We start from the raw sequence: 25,950 nt of genomic DNA on the forward strand, positions 1-25,950 counted from the left end.
AACAAGCAGACTCTTTGAAGAGTGATTTGTCATGTTTACCAAAACGTGAGGTCTAATTTCTGTTAAAATATTTTTCAATATTTTTAATGAATTTTAATAAAGGTTTATCAGGCGCTTGTTATGGTGCAGAACTTTTATTAAATTCTGTGATCCATAAAACGTTTTTTTGAATGACACATAGTTTAGTTTTTCATTTAGAGGCTATAAAAGTGTTCACAAAAGTTATGTTGAAAAAAAGTGATTGAAAGTGCTAAAACACTGTACAGAATATAAAATCCTTTCATAGACTTTTTATGACACATGAAACACGAGTCTTAAAGGTTTAATGTTACTGACTTTTATACAAGGCTTTTTAATTCTTGATTCCAGTTATGGTTCTGCAAATGAACTGTGACATTAAAAGGAATCAGGCTGGAACTGCCTGGGCTCGCTTTCTAGATGAGCTCTGACTGGCCATGAGGGGTTTGCTCTAGGACCCACCGCCCCCAACTGATTAACACCCACCTGCTTTTGTAGAACAGAGGAGTGAGCCTGCTTAACAGATTCCCTCCTACCTAAATTTAGTATTAATTTTGGGGAGGGCACGTAGATTACTATTAGCAAATACGAAGTGTGAAGGATGACCATGCCTTGATCCTTGTTTCTTTAATTCTGTACACTATTTACTGCTATCATCGTAATGTTGTCTTGATGAAATACAGAACCAATATTGCTGTCTGTCCCATTAGAATAATGAATAGAAATTCAGTTTGGCTCTACCTTTGGGAGTTTCAAGTCAAGGTACTGACTGGTCCAGTACAGAAGACAAATTTACCATGTTCTGTTCATTTAAAGCATTGTATTTAACCAAATGAAGTTGCCATTTTCCAGTTAAAACAATTAAAACCTTCAATTTCTTATGACTCACCTTAATTTTCCAAGACTGATTGAAAAATTACTGTTTCAAAAGCCACAGTGGTGGTTTGTGTTAAGAGAAGAATAGAACAATATGGATGAATCAAATCACTATAAGAAGTTGATTTTGATCATTTAGATTAGACTTCAGAGTAATATGCTTGGCTTAAATTATCTGGAGTAGGACTCAACATAACCCATCATTTTGTACATATAGACACCATCCTTGTTGGTTAATTTCCTAAAGGAATCACAGAAACCCCCAGGTTCTATCTGTTGATATTGTACTGTAAAGGTCACTTAGGCAAGAGCTTGAATATATAGAAAAGAATGAAAAAAGTATGGTGTTGAATAAGTCCGTACCATAGAAACTCTAGACAGCAATAGTAGTTCCACAGTTCACCAAAACAAGATTGCAATGATAGAAGTAAACAGTGTCGAACACGAAAGAAACAAGGATCAAGGCATGGTAATCCTTCACACTTCATATTTGCTAATAGTAATCTATGTGTCCTCCCCAACATCAGTCATCAATGGTCTACACTAAAAGACTGACATAAAATATCTGTGCCATATCCGCTATTCATAATTCATCTGTTTGTTTTGATTTTAAAATCCCTTTCTTATTTCAGAATTATTTTAATATGAAAAGGACTAGACATTGGATTTCTCAAAATGAATCATAATTTAATATCCTGAATGTAACCAAAAGAATGACCAAATATAATAAAAATGTCTACTTCTTTGTAATCTGTGATGTTTCTAATATGAAGCATGTGATTCTAATTTAGCAAAATTTATAAAATAATTTCTTTCTCTCTATATCTTAGCAATAGATATTTAAAACCAAAGGCTCACAAATTTTACAATACTTTTAGTGTACTTCAAAAATTATTGAAAGACATATTTTTGATACATTACTATATAGTGCATTAAAGACCTATTTTTTCATTAACTTACATGATTTTATGTATTATCCATTTGTAGCCTAGTTTATTATATGTACTGTGTCTGTAAGATATTAAAACTGCATTTCAGCTAGAATATTCTGCATTAAGACTATACATTAAGACAGATTTGCTGTTCTTTCATTTATTCTAAATTAATAAACGTTTACTAAATTGCCAGATGATTTCTATACTGTACGATCTCTGAATATTCCTTTCTGTCTATTGCCCTAGAGATGCACAATATAAAATTCAAAATACTTAGTCCACTAAAGCCAAGAGCTAACAAGCAAAAATCCTTCCTGACACTCAAGAAACCATGAGAAAGCTGTCCAGAGGGAGAGAACCTTCTGAGGTACGTGGATAGAACTTTAAGCAAGTCAAAGGGGGCAGGGGGGAGACATTACAAGTTTCAGACATATTAAAGACATTTTTAGAGCCATCAAACATTGCTAATTTAGAAATGAAAAAGAATAAGCTAAATAAATTAAAAAGCTAACTTTTTGAAAAACAATTTCCAAACAGATGATATTTTCTCAAAATCATATCTTAATGATTCAGTAGCTACTATATATATATTTCTTCTTTTAGGATATTTTTATATGGCTACTGCTTGCTGCCACTGGATTTTAAAATTATGAGTAGGGTGGCTCCAAGAGACCTGTGTTAATTTCAGCTGGAGGCAGCAGGAGCAGATATGTGATCCTATGTGGCCATTCCCCATCAGCAGTTGTTTAGAAGCCACAGTTGATATGGTAGAGTCAACCAATGGAAGAACTCTGGTTCCTTGGGGAAGAGCTGCTCAGAAGAGTAACCTGACCTGCTTTGCAATTTGCATGAGGAAGAAATAAACCCTGTTATATTAAATCACTAGTAGTTCAGGATTTGTTTCTGCTACAAAGCCTAGTTTATCTTGACAATACTCTCTTACAAGCTAGATAACACCATCTTCAATTTCTCCCTCTTATTCACTCACTACATCACATCAGTCCACACATTTATTTAGCTTCTCTAACTACTGAGCTAAGTTCAACTATTGCTATTATAAACCTGGATAACATAGCAAGACCCCATTGCTACAAATAATTAAAAATTAGCCAGGCATGGAGGTACGTGCCTGTAGTCCTAGTTACTTGGGAGGCTGAGGTGGGAGGATCACTTGAGCTAAGGAGTTTAAGCCTGCAGTGAGCTATGATCTTGCCACTGACCTCCAAGAGAAAGACCCTGTCTCAAAAAATATGCTTTATTTTTAATTTTTAAGAGATTTTCTTTATTTCTAAGTTGCTATTATAATACTAAGATCTGTTATAATAGCCTCCTAATTGGTTTCTCTGCTTGCAGACATTTCTTGCCCTCCATTACCCTCCATATCAATCCCTTTAAGTGTCACCTAGGTTACCCTTCTAAAGTTCAAAACTAATTGAGCCATTCACCTGCTTAAAAACATTCCAGAGTTTACCTTTCTACCTCATTTCCTACAATATTGCCATTTGTGCTTACCATGGAAAACTCCTCATCTTCCATGAACACCCCAAACTTTTCACACTTCTTTGCTTAGTGTCTACTCCCTCTAACCTGATGGCCCACCTCGCTCTCCCTTTCTCAGCTTGGCAGCCTCCCATGATAAAGCACTTGCTGGCACAAATCGGTGGAATGAATCACACCTTCTGCGTGTACTCTGCAAATCGCTCTGCTATAACAATAGTAATAACTAATATTTATTGAAGACTTACTTTTTATCAGGCACTTAAACACTTTCTACATAGATTGTTCCGTTTAATTCTCACAAAAAGTCTATGAGGTGGCTATTACTATTATGCCCATTTTACAAATGAGGAAACTAAGGATTGGGTTGAGTAGCCAACCCATGTTTTTACACAGCTGGTAGGTGATAGAACCGGCATAAGAACTTATCTCAGTTGGACACATGAATATCAGATTTATGCACGTAACCACTATGCTTCTTGGTCTCCATTCAAGACCTAAATGTCTTGGCCCAGTACACTGCCTCTAATCTCTTTTCCTACCTTTCCTCCCGTATACTCAGCAACTTAGCTGTATTAGGCAGACATGTGCTTAGCATGTTATTTCCTCATCCCCTTTTCTTAATTCCCCATGTTGAATGAATGCCTCCCTCACTGCTTCCTACACACATCTGTTGTAGCCTGGACTACCCTGTGCCCTAACCACTGGTGCAATTTTCTCTTTTGCTCTGAAACCAAAGAGCTATTTGAGGGCTGACATTATGCTTAGTCTCTAACCCCAGCACCTGCCTGTCTGGCTTGCACCAAGCTCTCAATAAGTGTGTCTGAGTGAGTGAATGAGTGAATGAATGAATGATGTAGATTTTAATATTCACATTTTATCATTATTAAAAACTTGGTCTTCCAAGTTGTTAACTTTTTATTTTTGAATAAAGGACTTTTTTTGTCCCTTTTAAACAACTTCCTGATGAAAGATTCCATTTGTGAGTTATATTACAATTCCATTTTATATTGTATTTCTTGATTCATTATTTATTTCACTCATATATGAATGAGCAGATATATATTACAGATAATTAAAGCCCTATAGTGAGAATTAAACTGAAATTTTCTCCTAAACTTTTTATTAGAAAAACTTAAATTTCAAAACTTAATCTTAAAATGTAACATTTTCAATTTTATCATTTCTCTTGTAGTTTCCCGAAGGATCTAATAGTCACCTGAGAAAACAATAATAATCATGGTCTAAAAGTATTGAGCTTATTTTATGTGACAATCTCCGTTTTCATGTTTTACATTAAGTAGTTCATATATTCCCCATAGCAACTCTACAAGATTGATATTATTATTATCTCCATTTTACAGATGAAGAAACTGAGAAACTTTGAGATTAAGTAACTAATTTAATGTCACACAGCTAGTGAAAACAGAATGTGAAGGCTATTTTCAAACTCAAAGTCATCTTATATGAGTATTTCAAGGGAAGATGAAGTTTTTCATGTTAATACCTATACTTCCAAACTAGTAAGAATGATAAAATGTAAGTAGCCCATATTTAAGCTATGAGAAAATTATAGGGGAGATAGATAAAAGATTCTCACATATTGCATTTGATCCTGATTGCATATCCTATGATGTCTTGGTGTAGTATACTCCATGAACTCCCCTCTCCTACAGTACACATATGAGAAGATAGACTTGTAAAGAGATTTCTTTCTTGTTCCGGCCTCAATATTCACATTACTGAAGCTTTTGACTATTTGGCTGAGTTGATAGAGCTCGTATATAGAGGTTCAGGAGGACTAAAACCTTACGATTAATTTTATTATTTTGTGGATCACTTAAAATTATGGTGACTTGCTGATCGTGCATTGTATACAAATACTGCCTCTGATCCTGTCTTCGAAGATCTTATGATCTAGCATGAAAAATAAATAACTGGAATGCAAGACACTAAAAGGTATTATGGTACAAATAGAATTTGAGTTAGCACTTCAAGTAGAAGAAAAATTTCAACAAGTGATCATAAGGAATATAAATCTGGCCAAGGGCAATAAGGTGGAAGCTAGACACTTCAGGCACAGCCAGAGAACAGATGGGCTGATAAATGGAGTATGTGAAGGGAAAGATTGGAAAGCAAGAAGGGAAGATCTTTGAAACCCATTATACAGGGCCTTGAATAAGAAGCTAAGAAGTTAATGGAACTCTTTAGGAATTGGAAAGTTGACGGAGGTTTCAGAAAGATATTTTCTGGCAAAACTATCTAATAGAAGAGAAAAGAGAGAAGCCAGAGACTAGAAATTATGAGGCTATTGCAATACATCAAATTGTTCGATAATAAGGACTTAAAGGAGATGGGGAGAATAATCAAATTTACAAGATGGTGTAAAAATAGAAGCTATAGGCCTTGTAACAAATCGTGTGTGAGAGAGAACACTCAAAGTTTCAAGTCTTGTTGATCATGGGACTATTGAGGGCTTTATTCAGAATAGAAAACACAACAGCAGAAAAAAGCTCCAAGTGAAGGATGACTTTCATATCCGGACATGTTATATTCTGTGGGACTGTCCAGTGGAGATGCCTAAGTGGCAGGACCAGACTTCAGAAGAGAGTCTGTGCTGAAAATATATGTTTCTAGGAAGTGACTTGAACCCACAAGATTCTAACAGATGCCCAATAAGGAAAAGGCGGCTGATAGAATGTAAACGTTAAGGAAGTGACGAAGAAGCCTCCAGAAAAAGAGCAGGCAGCAGGGAGAAGACTAAAATGAAAGGAACAGAGTCACAGAAAACAAGGAAGTAGAAAGTTTACATAAGAGCAACCAGGGCACCGTGGCTAACACCTGTAATCCTAGCACTTTGGGAGGCTGAGGTGGGCAGAGCACTTGAGTCCAGGAGTTTGAGAAAGTTTACATAAGAGAGTTAAATTTTGCAAAAACACCTGGGGAGAATTATAAGGAAGATGACAGTGAAATGAAGTGCTGATCAGATGGAACATGAGGACAACACATAATCTGGGCCTGCCCTGGGCAAACCAAGACAGAGAGAGGGTCAGCCTTATTATAATTGAACAAGTAATTGGTGAATTTCAAGAAATTTTCAACTTGACAAAATCAACCTAAGTGCAATGTCTCATGGCAGCGCTGCGCATCCAGACTCTCTTGCAGAGCTCTCCCATTTCATGTCCCTCAAAGAAGATGAAGATCTGGAAACCGAAAAATAAGATAAAGACTAAGAAATTGATATGAAGTACTTTTTAAAAGAAAAAGAAAATAAGAAATATATCCCTTCAACAGGAATTTATTGAGTGGTTGTCCTACATAAGATGGTAGATGATACAAATTAGAATAAAAAGTGGTCTCTGCCCTTGGAGAACTCATTACCTATTTAGGGAAAGAATGTGCTTATAGTTAGAAATATAAGAGTCCTTTAAATAAGATTCAGAAAACTAAAATCAATATAGAAAATGAATTAAAGAAAAAAGAGAGTTTTTAGTTTTTTTTTTTTTTTTTTGAGGCAGAGTTTCGCTCTTGTTGCCCAGGCTAGAGTGCAATGGCATGATCTCAGCTCACCACAACCTCCGCCTCCCGGGTTCAAGCAATTCTCCTGCCTCAGCCTCTGGAGTAGCTGGGATTACAGGCATGCGCCACCATGCCTGGCTAATTTTGTATTTTTAGTAGAGACAGGGTTTCTCTATGTTGGTCAGGCTGGTCTCGAACTCCCAACCTCAGGTGATCTGTCCACCTGGGCCTCCCAAAGTGCTGGGATTACAGGTGTGAGCCACCGCACACGGCTTAAAAATTTTTTAAGAATTTCAAAATCATCCAAGCAGAATTAAAGAACATATTTCAGAGAAAAATGAGCAGGCCCCCCAGGGCATGGTGGCTCACGCCTGTAATTCCAGCACTTTGGGAGGCCGAGGCAGGCAGATCAGGAGGTTGGGAGATCAAGACCATCCTGGCTAACACAGTGAAACCCCATCTCTACTAAAAATACAAAAACTTAGCCAGGCATGGAGGCACGCACCTGTAGTCCCAGCTACTCAGGAGGGTGAGGCAGGAGAATGGCTTGAACCTGGGAGGCAGAAGTTGCAGTGAGCCGAGATCACACCACCGCACTCCAGCCTGGGCGACAAAGCGAGACTCCGTCTCAAAAAAAAAAAAAAAAAAAAAAAGTAACTTGAGCCGGATAGATAACATGCATAAAGGAATTTTAAAAGATAGATATGCAATATTATCTTGAGTTACCATGTTATCATATTGTCTTCATTAACAGCAAAAACAATAGCATGAGCACCTACCACTACTGTCACAAGGGCACTTGGTATGTGACATAATTAACTAACTGAACATTAAATGGCATAAAACCTAAAATATGATTTTGGAATGTTAGGCTCTTTATATTTAAAGTACAATCCTCTGCAAATGATTTAGTCTATAAGCTAGTTGTGACTGCTCATATTACACAATTGACTAGGTTTTAGACTGTGTCAATGAAGCTCGCATATCCACTGGAGGTAAAAAGTAATAATTCCTCAATTACTAGGGATCCCTAATGAAAAAAAAATTGGTGGTATTAAAATAAATCAAGTCAGAAAAATGCTTCCAACTTTCTAGACTTATTTTGGCAAAGGGTGAACAAATAAATTAAGTGGTTAGTTAATACATCTGGGATGCAAAGCAGTAATGCAAATAACAATCCATTTTTTATAATTAAAGCTTAGCTAAACTATCATTTGGTCACAATGATAATTTTTTATAGAACTGTAAATACCAACAGGGAATTTGTAGAGAAAAATTGCCTTGCAGCATTTTTGAAAAAAATTAATGCATATTCAATATTGATCTTGAATTGTGCATGTTAAACTGTGCCTCTCAAGTAAAATATTCTTGAAGAAGTCAATAATATGCCATAATTTTCTATGACACTAATAAAATAACAAAAATGACAATTCATTTTTGTTTACTTGTCTATGACTTAATGGATGGATAAATTTTGTTAAAAGAGGAAGCACAAACTTGGTGCATAGTAGGCATATTTATAAAACAATTGTGATTGATTTTTTGGGTCACTTTCCTAAGACAGAACGTGAAATAATCAATCTCTTGGAACTCCTTCCTGAAAAGTGTTTTTATAGCCGTTGATATATGCGATGAATTTCAGAGGACCAAAGCCACATATATTAAGTAGTTTGTTTGTTCCCTAAGATATAATAGAGTAATGGTGTTGCAAATAAAGTCCAAGGAAGCTAAAAATATGCAAAACAGTGCCATTATAATAACTTTATATGTAACACTACTAATTCTATTAACTCAAAATTGCTGAAATTAGTAACACTAAAGCTGTTTTCTTGTACTCAAGGGACGCTTGTAAGGAAAAAAATAACTGAGCAGTCAGATAGCCAAGTGAAGTCTTAGATTAAAAAAAAATACAGAGCAAATAAGAACTATTTTCCATCTAATCCAATTTTGCTGTTCATCCATTATGAGAATGCAATGAATCAAGGACTTAGGTTTACTCAATACGCCAACGAGATTTGCAGTAACTAGTTTGCACAAGAAAATACAAACAACGTATCTTAAGAAAATAATTCTGAACCTGATTCTCCCTGGTGCCTGTTATTTTCTAGTCATCATTCAAATTCTTAGAAAGGCATGTTAACCCTTTCAAGACACAGATAATCCACTTAGGCTATAGTAGAAACATTAAAGTAACAGTTAAGTTGCCTCTTAAACCCACAAACTTGCAGCCCAGGAGTTCCTTAGATGATGAGAATTCCTCTGAGGCACACATTTTCTGGAGAAAATACTGTTTGTCCACAGGGTGAGATTAACTATGATGTATAGAGAGCTGGAATGTTAAGCAGAATAGTAACTTAGGTAAAAAAACTAATTGTAAAAAATTAGAGTTGGCTCATCTATGGAACAATAGGACTTAAAAGAAAAAGGAAGATCTAGCCCCTTCTTGATTTATTGGAGTCTTCCAAAAAAAGGGAAAATCCAAGTTAGTAAATCTTTTCCATCACCATGTTAAAAAAAAATTTTAACTCAAAATGGAGCATAGAACTAAAATGTAAAAACTAAAACTATAAAATATCCAAAAGAAAATTTAGGGGGAAAAATCTCTGTCACCCTAGCTTAAGGAAAGATTTTTTAGATATGACACAAAAAGCAGGATCTGTAAAAGAAAAATAAAAATGATAAATCAGACTTTATTAATATGAAAATCTTCTGCTCTTTGAAAGATGCTGTAAAGAGAAGGAAAAGACAGATCAACATTGATCTGGAGAAAATATTTGCAAAACATAATTTGATAAAGAAGAACTCATTTCTAGATATATAAAAACTCTTAAAAATGGAAAACAATGTAATTTTTAAATGGGCAAAAGATTTGGACAGACATCCGCCAGAGAAGATACACTTACTGCAAATAAGCACATAAAAAGATGGTAATTATTATTAGTCTCTAGAGAACTCCAAACTAAAACCACAATGAGATACCACTAGATACCTATTAGGATGTCTAAAATTTTAAATACTGACCATACCAAGTGTCAACAAAAATGTGGAGTAACTGGAACTTTCATACACTGCCAACAGGAGTGGAAAATGGTACAACCACTTCAGATACAGTTTGGCAGTCTGTTAAGATGTTAAATAGACACCTGCCATATGATCCAGCCATTGTATCCTTCTATTTACCAAAGAGAAATTAAAACTTATGTCTATACAAAAACTTGTACATGAGTGTTCATAGTTTCATTTGTAATTGCAAATATGTCATTATTATCATTTCTATTTTACCATAGAGGAAACTTGAATTCATATGGATTAAGTAAAGTGCTCAGAATTCAAAACAACCCAAATGTCCCCCAACAGGGTAATATATTCATACAATACAAACGTGCCACAAAGGGATATACTGCTGATGCACAGAATGACATGGATAAATCTCAAAATGATTAAGTTGTGTCAAAGAACCCAGATTAAAAAAAGAGCACATGCTGTGTGATTCCATTTATATAAAACTCTAGAAAATGCAAGCTAATCTACAGTGACAGAAGGTAGATCAGCAGTTTCTGGGACAGGGCTAAAGACGGTAGGAGAGATTGGGAGAAAAGGTATGAGGAGGAAGTACAAAAGGGGATAAGGAAATATTTGGGTGTGATTGACATGATCATCATCTTGATTGTGATGATGACTCCACAGGTCAAAACTTTTCCAGCAGTAAACTTTAAATATATGTAGTGTATTGTATACTAATTATATCTCAATAAAGCCTTTTTTTTTTTTTTTTTTTTTTTTTGACAGTCTTGCTCTGTCGCCCAGGCTGGACGTAGTGGTGCAGTCTCGGCTCACTGCAAGCTGCGCCTCCCGGGTTCACGCCCTTCTCTTGCCTCAGCCTCCCGAGTAGCTGGGACTACAGGCACGAGCCACCATGCCTGGCTAATTTTATTTTATTTTATTTTTATATTTTTAGTAGAGACAAGATTTCACCATGTTAGCCAGGATGGTCTCGATCTCCTGATCTCGTGATCCACCTGCCTCAGCCTTCCAAAGTGCTGGGATTACAGGCGTAAGCCACTGCACCTGGCCAATAAAGCCATTTTTTAATGAAGCTCTAATTCCTTTTTTGCTTTACTGGAATCTTTCAGACCAAGGAAAATACAAATAAGTAGAAAATATTTTCATCATAAACTACTGAGTTTAGTCTGTTTAATGGAGTCCGAATTCACAGCATCTTACTTTCAAACTTCTTGGTGCATGTGGCACTCCCATTACTGATCTCACATTCTCAAGTGAATTTTACAGTTCTTGTTTGTGCACCTAGGAATCTTAACTGGCTTTTAAAAGCTAATCTTTAAAGCTAATTTAAATGTTTGATATGCACTATTTCATTTAAGTCTCATGATAATGCCATGAGGTAGACATCATCATTATTATTTCTATTTTACAATACAGGAAATTGGGGCTCATAAGTTAATTGCTTAAGGTCACATAGCCAGTAATTCCTAGAGCCAGGATTTGAATTCAAGCCATCAGAAACTAGGGGGCATGTGCCTAAACACAATGCTATGTTGCTTCTATGTAGTACAAGACTGTGTGGTCATGTGATCATTGATTTGCCACTAGGAAGAAATAGAGAAAAGGAATATTAATTTCCTAGATCTGCCATAATAAAATGAGAAAAACTAGTTACCTTAAAACAATAGAAATTTATTTTCTCACAGTTCTGGAGGCTAGAAGTCTGAAACGAAGGTGTTAGCCCAGCACGCTCTGTTTCTGATGGGTCTAGGGAAGACCTTTCCTTGCCTCCTCTACTTTCTGGAGTTTGCTGGCAATCCTTAACATTCTTTGGCATGTAAACTCATTATTCCAGTCACATAGGCATCTTCTCCTTGTGCCTCTTCACATCGTCTTCTCTCTAGGCAATATCTCTTTCCGAGTCCAAATTTCCCCCTTTTTAAGGACCTTAGTCGTAGAGGATTAGGACCCACCCTAATAACCTCATTTTGATTACCTCTGCAAAGACCCTGTTTCTGAATAAGGTCATATTCTGAGCTACTGAGTATTAGGACTTCAACATTTCTATCTGGGAGAACATACTTCAACCTATAACAAGAGGTAACAGGAAATAGAGCTAAAGGATGTGAGAAAACTGTAAGATTTGCTTTATAATGATGAACCAATTCCTGATCTTAAACATTGGTAGAACCTATTGTGGATCCATAAAACTGTAAGAATGAGTTTGCGATCAATCAGCTACCTGGAAATTTGTAGGAAAAGAATGCATCATAGGCGGCTTTCTTACTTAAAGCCCTAGTTTTCTGTACAATGTTCTGATTTTTACAAATTATAATATCACTAGTTGGGCATATAATGGCTTCACTCTTTTATTAATTCTGTAAATAGTAATTGAGCCCTCTATTATATGCCAGGAATAGTGCTGGCTACTGGGGATAGAGTTGAAACATCAGAGTCTAGCAGAAAGGCAGATAAGTTTATCAAGTGCAATAGTGTGAAAAAGGCCTTCATAGAGGTTTACATAGTATGCTATTGGGTCCAAAAGAAAACAAATTACTCTACTTGAAAAGGAGGTAATTAATGATCAAGGAAAACCTGTGACAATTTTTAAAAGACTCGGAGCAGCCTGGCAGGCAGCAAAAGTTGGAAGGGGCATTTCAGAATGCATAAAGTTAACATGGCCCAAACAACCCCTGTTGTTCCCCCAAACCCTCCCCACATCAGTCAACAGCAACTCCATCTTTCCAATTGCTCAGAACAGAAGACTTGGACTCCTTTTTGCCTCCTCTCCTTTTCTCATACCTTTATCCAAACTGTCCAGAAAGACGGTTGTTTCTGCCTTCAAAATTTATCCACAATCTGACGACTTTTCACCACCACTGCTGTTCAAAGCTACCATCATCTTGCATGTGGAATTGAAGCCTTCCTAGCCTTGCTGCTTCTAGTTTTGCCACCCTCTATAGTCCTTTCTCAACATAGCATCCAGCATTATCACTTCAAAATGTAAGTCAGATCATGGTGGTCCTCTGCAATGACTCTCCATTTCACTGAAACTAAAAGCCAAAGCCCTTACAATGGTCTAGAAGACTTTCAAGATTAAGCCCTTCAACTTCCCTGTCTCCCTTCCCTGCCACCATTATCTCTTAGACTCCTTCATCCTACTCATTGCTATCCAGTCACACTGGTCTCCTTGCTATTCCTAAGACAGGACAAGCATATTCCCATACAAGGGTGTGTGCACTGGCTGTTTCTCTGCTGGAATATTTTTCTTCCAGATACCCACGTGGCTAATTCCCTCTCCTTCAAGTCTTACTCAAATGTCACCTACCCCAAATACCCTATATGAAATTGCATCTCACCTTTACCACCAAACTACCACCTCACATTCTCAATTCCTGCTTTAACCTCATCATAGTGCTTATTATCTTTTTTTTTTTCTTAAGACTGAGTCTCACTCTGTCACCCAGGCTGGAGTGTAGTGGCGTGATCTCAGCTCACTGTAACTTCCTATCCTCAAGTTCAAGCGATTCTCCCACCTCAGCCTCCTAAGTAGCTGGGATTACAGGCACATGCCACCACTCCCAGCTAATTTTTGTATGCCACCACTAATTTTGTATGCCACCACTCCCAGCTAATTTAGCAGAGACGGGGTTTCTCCATGTTGGCCAGGCTGCTCTCAAACTCCTGACTTCAGATGACCTGCCCACCTCGGCCTCCCAAAGTGCTGAGATTACAGGCATGAGCCACCGCACCCAGCCTCCTTCTAACATGCTGTAATTTACTTATCAATGATGCTCATTTCTAGTCAATCTTCCTTCAGCAGAATATAAGCCCCATAAGGGTAGAGGTCTTTGTTCTCTTCATAGATCTCTTCTAGATACAGAGGCTGTTACATAATATTCACCTTTTTTAAAATAAATGAAAAGCTCATTGAAGTGAGAAAAAAAGGAATTCCATTGACTGCAAATAATTGTTGTCGCCAGAGCATTAGGAGCATGCAGGATAAGTGCAGAAGGGAAAATTGGATTTGCAGAGGATCCTTCCATGCTCTGTTAACAAGAACCATTGATTAGATTTATACAGAGAATGAACATGCTCATATTTGCATATTATATCACTCTGACAATCATGTAAATTAACCATCCCCCACTTTCAATGTTCACCAAAATCAAATTTCTAAAATGGTTTTTATGGTATCATAAACCTGACCCTTTCTGAGTGCAATAGAAGCATAATTCTTCAGAGTACACACCCTGGAACAGACCGCCTGAGTTTAAATCCATTTCCACCAATAGCTATAGGACCTGCAGCAAATTACTCAGCTTCTTTTTGCCTCATCTGTAAATAAAATGGGCTGTTTTAAGGCTTAAAGAGTCTAAATAAGTAAAACACTTAGAACAGTAACCTGGACAGAGTAAGAACTGTATAATTATTTTTTAACATAGTATTACTGTTCAGTGGCTATAAGCAAGATTTTTGTTCTCTCAATAGTCTCTACAAGAAGTAATATTTAAGTTAATCAGGCCAGCAATCCTCTCATAGATAATATTTTTTAATACTAAAACCAAAACAGCGTGGTACTGGTACCAAAATGGAGATATAGACCAATGGAACAGAACAGAGCCCTCAGAAATAATGCCGCATGTCTACAACTATCTGATCTTTGACAAACCTGACAAAAACAAGAAATGGGGAAAGGATTCCCTATTTAATAAATGGTGCCGGGAAAACTGACTAGCCATATGTGGAAAGCTAAACTGGATCCCTTCCTTACACCTTATACAAAAATTAATTCAAGATGGATTAAAGACTTAAACGTTAGACCTAAAACCATAAAAACCCTAGAAGAAAACCTAGGCAATACCATTCAGGACATAGGTATGGGCAAGGACTTCATGTCTAAAACACCAAAAGCAATGGCAACAAAAGCCAAAATTGACAAATGGGATCTAATTAAACTAAACAGCTTCTGCACAGCAAAGGAAACTACCATACAGTGAACAGGCAACCTACAGAATGGGAGAAAATTTTTGCAATCTACTCATCTGACAAAGGGCTAATATCCAGAATCTACAATGAACCCAAACAAATTTACAAGAAAAAAACAAACAACCCCATCAAAAAGTGGGCAAAGGACATGAACAGACACTTCTCAAAAGAAGCCATTCATGCAGCCAAAAAACACATGAAAAAATGCTCATCATCACTGGCCATCAGAGAAATGCAAATCAAAACCACAATGAGATAACATCTCACACCAGTTAGAATGGCAGCCATTAAAAAGTCAGGAAACAACAGGTGCTGGAGAGGATGTGGAGAAATGGGAACACTTTTACACTGTTGGTGGGACTGTAAACTAGTTCAACCATTGTGGAAGTCAGTGTGGCGATTCCTCAAGGATCTAGAACTAGAAATCCCATTTGACCCAGTCATCATTACTGGGTATATACCCAAAGGATTATAAATCATGCTGCTATAAAGACACATGCACACGTATGTTTATTGCAGCACTATTCACAATAGCAAAGACTTGGAACCAACCCAAATGTCCAACAACGATAGACTGGATTAAGAAAATGTGGCACATATACACCATGGAATACTATGCAGCCATAAAAAATGATGAGTTGATGTCCTTTGTAGGGACATGGATGAAACTGGAAACCATCATTCTCAGCAAACGATCGCAAGGACAAAAAAACCAAACACAGCATGTTCTCACTCATAGGTGGGAATTGAACAATGAGAACACATGGACACAGGAAGGGGAACAACACACACCAGGGACTGTTGTGGGGTGGGGGGAGGGATAGCATTAGGAGATATACCTAATGCTAAATGATGAGTTAATGGGTGCAGCACACCAACATGACACATGTATACATATGTAACAAACCTGCATGTTGTGCACATGTACCCTAAAACTTAAAGTATAATAATAATAAAATTTAAAAATAATAATAATAAAAAAAGAAAAAAATGTTGGCAGAGTTAAAGTTTAAAAAAAGAAAAAAAATTCATAGATCTTTTTTAAAAGATTTTTTTATAAAAATATAATTGCATCTTTCCTCCAATAGTTTTGAATTTTCTAAATTGAGTCAGCATTTTATGCTGAAGTATTTGTGGTATTTTCATATCTTTTAAATTAGCAAAACTTAAAGACACTATTATTGAAACTAACACTTCAAAGAATAAGTATTCTGTTGTGTTTTGACTTTACTTTTGTCTCAGATTTCCACAAATTCCAATCTCGATTAGCAATATTCATTAAAGTACCCACTGCTTGTTTTATTATTTATAATTTAGTGTCTTTCCGTTCAAACAAAGAGGCAGATTGTCCTCTAGCTGAGACACCTGGAAGGTGGATGAAGTACAAAGGCCATGATTCAAAAGTCTGCAGTGCAGTCAACAGGCAATTACTTTTGCATGTGATAGGAGACTGTCAGCTTCAAACACAGGACATTCTTTGGGAAGATTAGTCCAAATTACATTTTATTACCTTGGCCCACTTGAATGGCCTAAACTTCATCTATTTCTTATTCTAATGGAATTCCAACTGGGGCATTAATATATTGTTTATGACATGTTTGGAGTTCTTGTGTTATCAGCATGCATTCATGAGAGAAGCTTCAAACAGTATCAGATAACAGTGAGCTGGATGTTGGATGTTGTACAGCACAGAGGATTTTATCATCTTGTTGAACCAGTGGCAGTGATTAAATTAAACTGTCTGAACAAAGCTTTTGCATGTCAGACTGTTGAATGGCAAAATGAAAGAGTGACACACTTCAAAGATCAGAAGAAGGAAGAGAGGGCTAGAAAAACACAGTTATGCAACCCCTTATTGAGGAACATTCAGAAACAACATCAACAATTAAGAAGTTTCCATTTTACTTCATCTTTAAATTTTTCAGTGTCATTTCATTCATCTTCCAAGTACTTTTCCCCACCTTCTTTCTCACATTGCATATTTAATTTAATTTGGAACATTGGCTGAATAATGAGATAGTTTCAGGGTTTTCACTTGTTCTGTTTCTTTGTGAAAGGAGGGTTTTTAATTTGTTTTAGTTTCTAATTTTTCTCTAAATATTTCCAAATGAGATATTATCAGAAGAAAATATCAAGGAGATTATGATGTTTCCATAATTTACAAGCACAATTTTTATTTGGAGCTAAAAGTACACAGGTGATTTTTTCCCCCACTGCAAAAACAAAATTAATATTTTGAAATAAATTAATGGATGGAACTAAGATTATTTTTATAAACTGAAATATTGTGATGTATAAACTCTCTGAAGAAGTTCATGAACAGAAAAGTTTTCATGTATCTGGGGTACAAAGTAACCTTATAAAAATCCACATGTTTCCCATCCACGAGATTTTTAAATCAACAAACAGTTCTGACATTTATTTATTATTGTCTTTGTTAGTTAAAAAAAATGGTTTCTTAGTATTAAGAAAAATGTCATTTCCTCTCAAACAAAATAAAACTGGGAAAAAATCCAGGAAAAGCAAATTAAGTTTCAGTGCTGTTTCCATTACAAAGTCTACATAGCTTCATTTCTGAATTACTGGCTAGATTAGTGGTTTCCTCTTTATTTAAGTCTCTAAGTCAACCACTCAGAAATATTTAACTAACTTCAGTGTGCCATAGTACTTATAAAAGATAGGTTTTCAGATGCTATTACCCCTTGTAAATGTATCCACTTCTACTTTTACTTCAGTTGTGATTTATACAATTCTCAGAACTGTAAAACAATGTCCATTTTGAAATAAACGCTGGTTCTTAGTAATGTATCTTCACAATTTAGTTTATTCATTTATTTATTTATTTATTTATGACAGAGTCTCCCTCTGTCGCCCAGGCTGGAGTGCAGTGGCACGATCTCAGCTCACTGCAACCTCCGCCTCCCAGGTTCAAGCGATTCTCCTACCTCAGCCTTGAGTAGCTCGGACTTCAGTAGTTGCGCCACCATGCCCAGCTAATTTATTTGTATTTTTAGTAGAGACGGGGTTTCACCATGTTAGCCAGGCTGGTCTTGAACTCCTGACATCAAATGATCCATCTGCCTCGGCCTCCTAAACTGCTGGGATTACAGGTGTGAGCCACCGCACCCAGCCAAAAACGCATAAGTACAATATTATTCAGCATAAAAAGGAATGAAGTTCTGACACATGCTACAATACAGGTGAACCTGGAAAAGCTTATGCTAAGTAAAATAAGCCAGACACAAAAAGATACACATTGTATGATTCCACTTATATGAAATATCTATTCCACTTATATGAAATATTCATAGAGCAAAAAAATAGATTAGAAGTTATCAAGGACTACACAGGAGGGGAGAATAGTTATCAGAGACTATTGATTGGAATAGGCAATAATGGGGAGTTATTGTTTAATGGCTACAGAATTTCTGTTTGGAAAGATGGAAACATCTGGAAATAATTAGTGATAATGACTGCACAAAGTTGTGAATGTAATTAATGCCAGGGAATTGTACACTTAAAAGTGATTCAAGTGGAATATTTTGTTGTATCTATTTTACCACAATAAAAATTTAAAGTCGAGGCGCAGTGGCTCACGCCTGTAATCCCAGCACTTTAGGAGGTCGAGGCGGGCAGATCACCTGAAGTCAGGAGTTCGAGACCAACCTGACCAACATGGAGAAACCTCATCTCTACTAAAAATACAAAATTAGCCAGATGTGGTGGCGCGCACCTGTAATCCCAGCTACTTGGGAGGCTGAGGCAAGAGAGTCGCTTGAACCTGGGAGGCAGAGGTTGTGGTGAGCCAAGGTCACGCCATTACATGCCAGCCTGAGAAAAAAAAATTAAAAACAAGTGCAGTCCACAATTACTTATCCACAATTCTAAAATCTAAAAAGTTCTGAAATCACAGACTTGTTTTTTGGAACTTTTTTGATGGCAGAATTGGACTTGGTCTGAATTCATTTGGCTGAAAAACATGACCTACGTTGAAGTGAGTCTATTTAGTGTCATTTTATTGTACTTGGTGCTAATATCCATTTGTTTTGCTCCATAAATATTAACACATTTGATCACAGGATGCTATCCTGGATCCCACTGGGATGTTTTATAATATATGGCATATATTCCTTTTTACCTTTCTACAATTTAAAATGTTCAGAATTCCAAAGCACAAAAGATTTTGAACCTGTAGAAGTTTTGTGCTCTCCACTGGTTAAAATCACCATTTATCATGGCAAAAATATTTTTCCCCCAAACTGTAATACCATCCTGGAGGGATCATTTTCCCTAAAGGTTTTAAAAATTCAACTTGGCAAGGAAATGACAGTTACTAAATATTTCACTGACTGTCTCAGGAAAGTTATTAGAGATGATGGAGGAGAAGGTGCGTATGTTTCTACAGGGGTAGCAAGAGGAAGGTCCTTGTGGTGATGGAAGAGTTCTTTACCTTCCTTTTGGTGGTGGTTACAAGAACCTACACATGTGATAAAATGGCTATAAAACTATCTATAGATGAAATAGAACTACACACACACATAGTACCAATGTCAGTTTCCTGGTTTTGATATTGAACTATAGATATGTAAGATGTAAACATTGGGGGAAACTGGATGAAGGATGCATAGGAACACTCTTGTCTTAGTCCATTTGGGCTTCTATAACAAAATATCATAAACTGGGAGGCTTATAAACAAAAGTTATTTATTTCTCACCATTCTGGAGGCTGGCAAATCCAAAATCAAGGCACAGTAGATGTGGCATCTAGTGAGGGTCTACTTTCTGGTCTGTAGATGGTACGTTTTACTGTGTTCTCATGTGGCAGAAGGGGTGAACAAGCTTTCTGGGGACTCTTTTTTTTTTTTTTTTTTGAGACGGAGTCTCGCTCTGTCGCCTAGGCTGGAGTGCAATGGTGCAATCTCGGCTCACGGCAACGTCCACCTCCCGGGTTCAAGCAATTCTCCTGCCTCAGCTTCCTGAGTAGCTGGGATTACAGGCACCCGCCACCACACCCAGCTAATTTTTGTGTTTTTAGTAGAGACGGGGATTCACCATGTTGGTCAGGGTGGTCCCGAACCCCTGACCTCATGATCCACCTGCCTCAGCCTCCCAAAGTGCTGGGATTACAGGTGTGAGCCACTGCGCCCAGCCTCTGGGGACTCTTTTAAAAGGGCATTAATCCTATTCATGAAGGCTCTGCCCCCATGACCTAATCACCTCCCAAAGGCCCCACCCCCTAATGCCATCATCTTGGGGGTTAAGATTTCAACATATGAATTCGGAGAACACAAACTTTCAGACTATAGCAACTCTGTACTATCTTTGCAACTTCTTGTGAATCTGTAATTTTTTCACAATGAAAGGTAAGAAAAAAAATTCCACAAGTCAAGGAAATGACAGCTCACTTTTTAATGAGTCTAAATGCTTTGCTTACTGTCTCAAAATGCTTTGCTTACTGTCTTCATTTTCTCAGCTCCTCCAGGCATCCTGAGGGGAAGATGTAAAGAATCAGAGCCAGAGGATAAATGGTGACTCTGTGGGTCCCGGAAACCCTTCAAGATCTTTGAAAATAAGGCCTGCTATATCATTCACTATGTGTATCCCCATTCCTATGCTACAGGTAACCTATAGGCTAGCCCTTTGGACAATTTCAGTATTAAGGTCTTAAAGGTCTCAACTGTGCAGTACAGGGACTTCCTGTAACAAAATTAATTATGCTGAGACAACTTGTTGTCTGTGATTTACCCTTGGCTCTACCCTCCATATTTCACTTAAGTCTAAACCATGTGAAGACTTCCATCCAAGAAATTAGGTATTTTTAATACTTGCATAGCTACCAAACTCGTCTTTTTTCCTCTGAAATACCACTTTCCTATGAAAAGGTATGCTTTATTTTTTTAATCACATTAGTTATACCAAAATCTTCTGTACCATCTACTTAGTAATATTTACTTTCTTTATTAAATTTCTCTAATTACTCTTCTTTCAAAAAGCTAATAATCCCTTAAAAATTCTAAATTATATAATTGTATGAGAACTTTTAAGATAATTTAATATTAAAAATAAGAAGGAAAATCTAACACAGCATAAAGAATGAGGAAGGAGTGGCACAATGAAAAAGAATGAAACTCTCAAAGAACTCTAAGAGGATTTTGCAATATAAAAGATTAGCAAATTCATCTAAAGACTTCCTAGTCTCCACATGAGAGTGCCTATAAGATACTACAGCCAAAAGAATCACCCCAAACACAACTAGAAAACTAATTCACAGATAGTAGTATCATTGGCAGTGAATTAAATAAGTAATACAGTGCAGTTCATTTTTTAATTCTTTAAACTCTAAATTTTTTTGTTTATATTTTCTTTGGGAAAAAAAATCAGTGAAGGACTAATTATCAGTTTCCATAAGAAAAAGAACAAAGTCCAATGATGTGCAAACTAGAACCAAAAATTGCAAACCATATTATTACCACAATATTTAATGCACCATTATTTGCAATGTAGAAAAATTATAATCAACCTAAATGTCCATCAAAGTGGATAGAATATTGTTTAGCAGTTTAGAAATAAAAAGTTCCACATACACTTATTAACATGGAGAGATGTCCATGGCTTGTTACAGGACTAAACACAATTTGTTCAATAATATGTATCATATAATCTTATTCTTGCAAGAAAAATTAGGATTTTATGATATGTGTGTATTTGTATACATATACATATAATTATGGCATATGAGTAGAAAAAAGGGCAGAATGACAAGCACCCTGTTGTTAACATTGATTACCTCTGTGCATTGAAATTGGAGAGTACATTAGTTATTGATTGCTGTAAAAAAATTATCCCAAAACACTGTAGCTAAAAACAACAAACATTTATTATCTCACAGTTTCTGTGGATCAGAAACCAGGGAGCAGCTTAGCTGGGTAGTTCTAGACAGAGTTGCTCACAGAATGCATACAAGGTGTTGCCTGGGTCACTTCAAAGCTCCCCCTCCCAGGGGAGACCCCACTGTTGGTCAGCTTCAGAAGATCTGCTTCCAAGCTCATTCCCCAGGGCTACCTCAGTTCTCCACGTGGCCCCTCATCTCCCAGGATCTCTCTTCTCCATGTGGACTCTTCAGAGCATAGTGAGAGTCAGGTGTGGTGGCTCACATCTGTAATCCCAACACTTTGGGATGCCAAGGCGGGCAGGTAACTTGAGGCCAGGAGTTCGAGACCAGCCTGGGAAACATGACAAAACCCCGTCTCTACTGAAAACACAAAAATTAGCCCTACACGTGTAGTCCCAGCTACTCAGGAGGCTGAGGCAGGAGAATCCACTTTAACATCCCCCACCAAAGTGATACATTTGATATAACTGATGAACCTATATTGACACAACGTCATCACCCCAAATCCATAGTTTATATTATACTTCACCCTTGGGGCTGTACATTTTATGGATTTGGACAAATGTACCACATGTATCCAGCAGTACAGTATCATACAGAATAGTTTCAGTGTCCTAAAAATCCCCTTCCCTTCTTCCTAATTTCTTTGTTTTTTTGTTTTGTTTTGAGGCAGATTCTCACTCTGTCACCCAGGATGGAGTGCAGTGGCATGATCGCAGCTCACTGCAACCTCTGCCTCTCAAGTTCAAGCGATTCTCCTGCCTCAGCCTCCCTAATAGCTGGAACCACAGGTGCACACCACCACGCCCGGCTAATTTTTGTATTTTTAGTAGACACGGGTTTTCACCATGTTTGGCAGGCTGGTCTCAAACTCGTGACCTCTGGTGATCTGCCTGCCTCAGCCTCCCAAAGTGCTGGGATTACAGGCGTGAGCCACTGCATCCAGCCCCTTCTTCCTAATTTCCGACAGTCACTGATCTTTTCTACTGGCTCCATAGTTTTGCCTTTTCCAGAATGCCGTATAGTTGGAATCCTAAGTATGTAGACTTTTCAGATCAGAGCCAGACTTTTACTTTTACTTAGTAATAGGCATTTAAGTTTCCTCCATCTTTCATGGCTTGATAGCTCATTCCTTTTCAGCACTGAACTACATTCCACTATTTGTCCATTCACCTCCTGAAGGTCATCTCAGTTGTTTCCAAGTTTTGGGAATTATGAATAAAGCTGCTATAAACATCTGTGTGTAGTTTTTTTGTGTATACATACATTTTCAATGTTGTAGGGTAAATAAAAAGGAGGAAGATTGCTGGATTGTATATATGGTATACATATGTTTAGTTTTGTAAGAAACTTCCTTCCAAAGTGTCTGTAACACTTTGCATTTATATGGCCAACTAGCCTTATATATTTATACAGGGTTTTTAAAAAATTCAACACCAGTCGAAAGGAATCTGATGCAAATATTTTGTGTAATTCGCAAATAGTTCAATTGATAATATTTTTAGTTAGCAGTTTTCATTACTCCAGGGCAAATTGAGATGAATGAACATCTACTAAGTAATGAGTGATGTATATGCATAAATCAATTCAGGAGAGACTTTTTAATCATTTTAACTATTGCAAGAAATTTATGTCATTATTAGTGATCATTATTAGGGATATAACAACACACAAACAGAAGTTTTCATCTTTCTGGGAACTTAGAAACATTTAATATCCAATCCTCCCTGTGTCTACTAGAGTTTACTCTTTATACTTGGTGTTTTCATCAATATAATATTTTGTCACAGTACTATTCTTTAGTCAGCAATGGCTTTCCTGGAGGGGCAGTTCAAAGTGGTGCTTAAAAGCATAGACTCTGGAGCCAGATTGCTTGAGTTTAAATCCCAGCCTGGTCATTTCCCTTAGGCAAGTTACTTAACCTGCCTATGTCAGTTTTCTCATTCATAAACATGGGGGAATTATAGTAATAATATATACTCTCGTAAGATTTTTTAAAGGACTAAATGATTTAATATACCCAAAACTCTTACAATAATACCTTGCATATAGTTGTAACTCAATAGTTGTCAGACATTATAATTATAATTATTACTTATATCTAACTTACAAGAAGGGTTAACATAAGCAGATTTAACATGAAAACACTTTGTTACAAATTAGAAGCATGTCCCCTGGTATGGTTTACTATGTGTCCTCACCCAAATCTCATCTCGAATTGTAATCTCCACATGTCAAGGGAGGGTCCTGGTGGGAGGTGATTGGATCATGGGGGTGGTTGCATGATAGTGAGGGAGTTCTCACGAGATCTGATGGTTTAAAAGTGGCAGTTTCCCCTACGCTCTCTCTCTCTCCTGCTGCTGTGTACGAAGTGCCTTGCTTCCTCTTCGCTTTCTGCCATGATTCTAAGTTTCCTGAGGCCTTTCCAGTCATGCAAAACTGTGAGTCAATTAAACCTCTTTTGACAACAGATGTCTTGAAACAGTGTTATGAATCGAAGTAAAAGGAGGGAGAGTCCAACCAGCTTTTAGGTTTGGCACTCCGCCTCTTTTGATTACAAGTTGATGTGCCCTGGACATTGTACCTATTGTCTTCTCCATTTTTCTCCAACATTTTGAGGAAGGACGTTTCACAGACCAAAAGGAAATACAATGCAGTTTAGAGATGAAAAGGCATATGGGCCTTTACACATGTTGTTTCCTCTGTTTGGACTCTTTTCTTTTTTTAACCAAACCTCTATGTATATGGCAAACTTGATTTTCAGGTCTTATTTAAAATTCACTGACTCCAGAAAACAACTTTCCAGATCCCTCCAAAATAGATATGTGTTCCCTTCCCTTAGGCAGTTACACACTGTCTTAGTCCATTTTATGTTGCTATAAAGAATGCCTGAGGTGGGGTAATTTATTTAAAAAAAAAAAAAAGAGGCTTATTTGACTCATGGTTCTGCAGACTATGCAAGAAGCATGGTGCTAGCATGTGCTTCTGATGAGGGCTTCAGCTGCTTTCACTCACAGAAGACGGTGAAGGGGAGCCAGCATGTACAGAGATCACATTACGAGAAAGGAAGTGAGAGAGATGAGGAGATGCCAAGCTCTTTTTAACAACCAGTTCTCACAGGAACTAATAGAGTGAGAACTTAACTCATTGCTATGAGGATGGCACAAAGACATTCATGAAAGATCTGCCTCCATGTCACCATCACCTCCCAACAGGCCCCACCTCCAATATTGGAGATCGAATTTCAACATGAGGTTTCGGGGGACAGACATCCAAACTATAGCACACACTGAATTGGGATAGCTTATTTTTAGTCTTTACTAGTTTGTGAGTTCCTCCAGAATAAAAGTTTCTACTCCTCTTTGTATCTGCACTGACATCTTTCGTGCCTTGTACACTGGAGGTACTCAATAAATACTGGTCAAATGAATGAATGAACAAAAGCAAGGACTTCAAGGAGGCAAAAAGATGATTCTTCAGTCCTTTCTTGTTCTCTTTGTTTTGCTTTGACTTGGAACTGAGCACACCCTGATCCTTTGTCCCTTAGAAATAGAGCTAATGTTAAGTCCAGAGAAAAAGATGGTACGAAGCAGGCTGCAAAGAGCCCTTCTGGTCCAGGCAACCTGGAAGAGAGTTCTCAGCAGAACCCAACCATGCTGGCACCCTGATCTCAGATTTCCAGCCTCTAGAGCTGTGAGAAATACATTTCTGTTGTGTATAAGTCACCAAGTCTATGGTATTCTGTTGTAGCATCCCAAACAGACTAAGACAGCAGGCGAACAGATATAGATCAAATAGAGGAATGAAAACCCCAAACATGCACACTCAAAGTTCACTTTTACAGAGAGAAGATCTGTCCTCTACAGCCACAGTGGATAAGGGCAAATTAGGAATAAGAAAGAAGCAATCTTAAGAGCAGAAAGAAAGTTGGGCTGTCCACTGGGTAAGTTCTCTTCCTGCCTGCCAAGCAGGCCATCTGTGAGACCAGTCTGAAAATACACAAGCGAAATGGTAGAGAAGCTGTCCATCCCTTGTTATCATTGTTATTGCTGTTAAAAATAGCTTTCAGTCATTCAGCATATTTATGGAAGGAGTTGGTTTCCGAATTAGAGATAAGCAAATACCACTATATTCCATTTATGGAAATCAGAGCTGAGTAGTTAAATGCACTGAAAGAGAGCATTTTCTAGCTCAATAGATCTAAGGAATTCTTAGCTTTTA

The sequence above is a fragment of the Pan troglodytes genome, chromosome 14 (assembly GCF_028858775.2).
Source record: "Pan troglodytes isolate AG18354 chromosome 14, NHGRI_mPanTro3-v2.0_pri, whole genome shotgun sequence".
NCBI lineage: Eukaryota > Metazoa > Chordata > Mammalia > Primates > Hominidae > Pan > Pan troglodytes.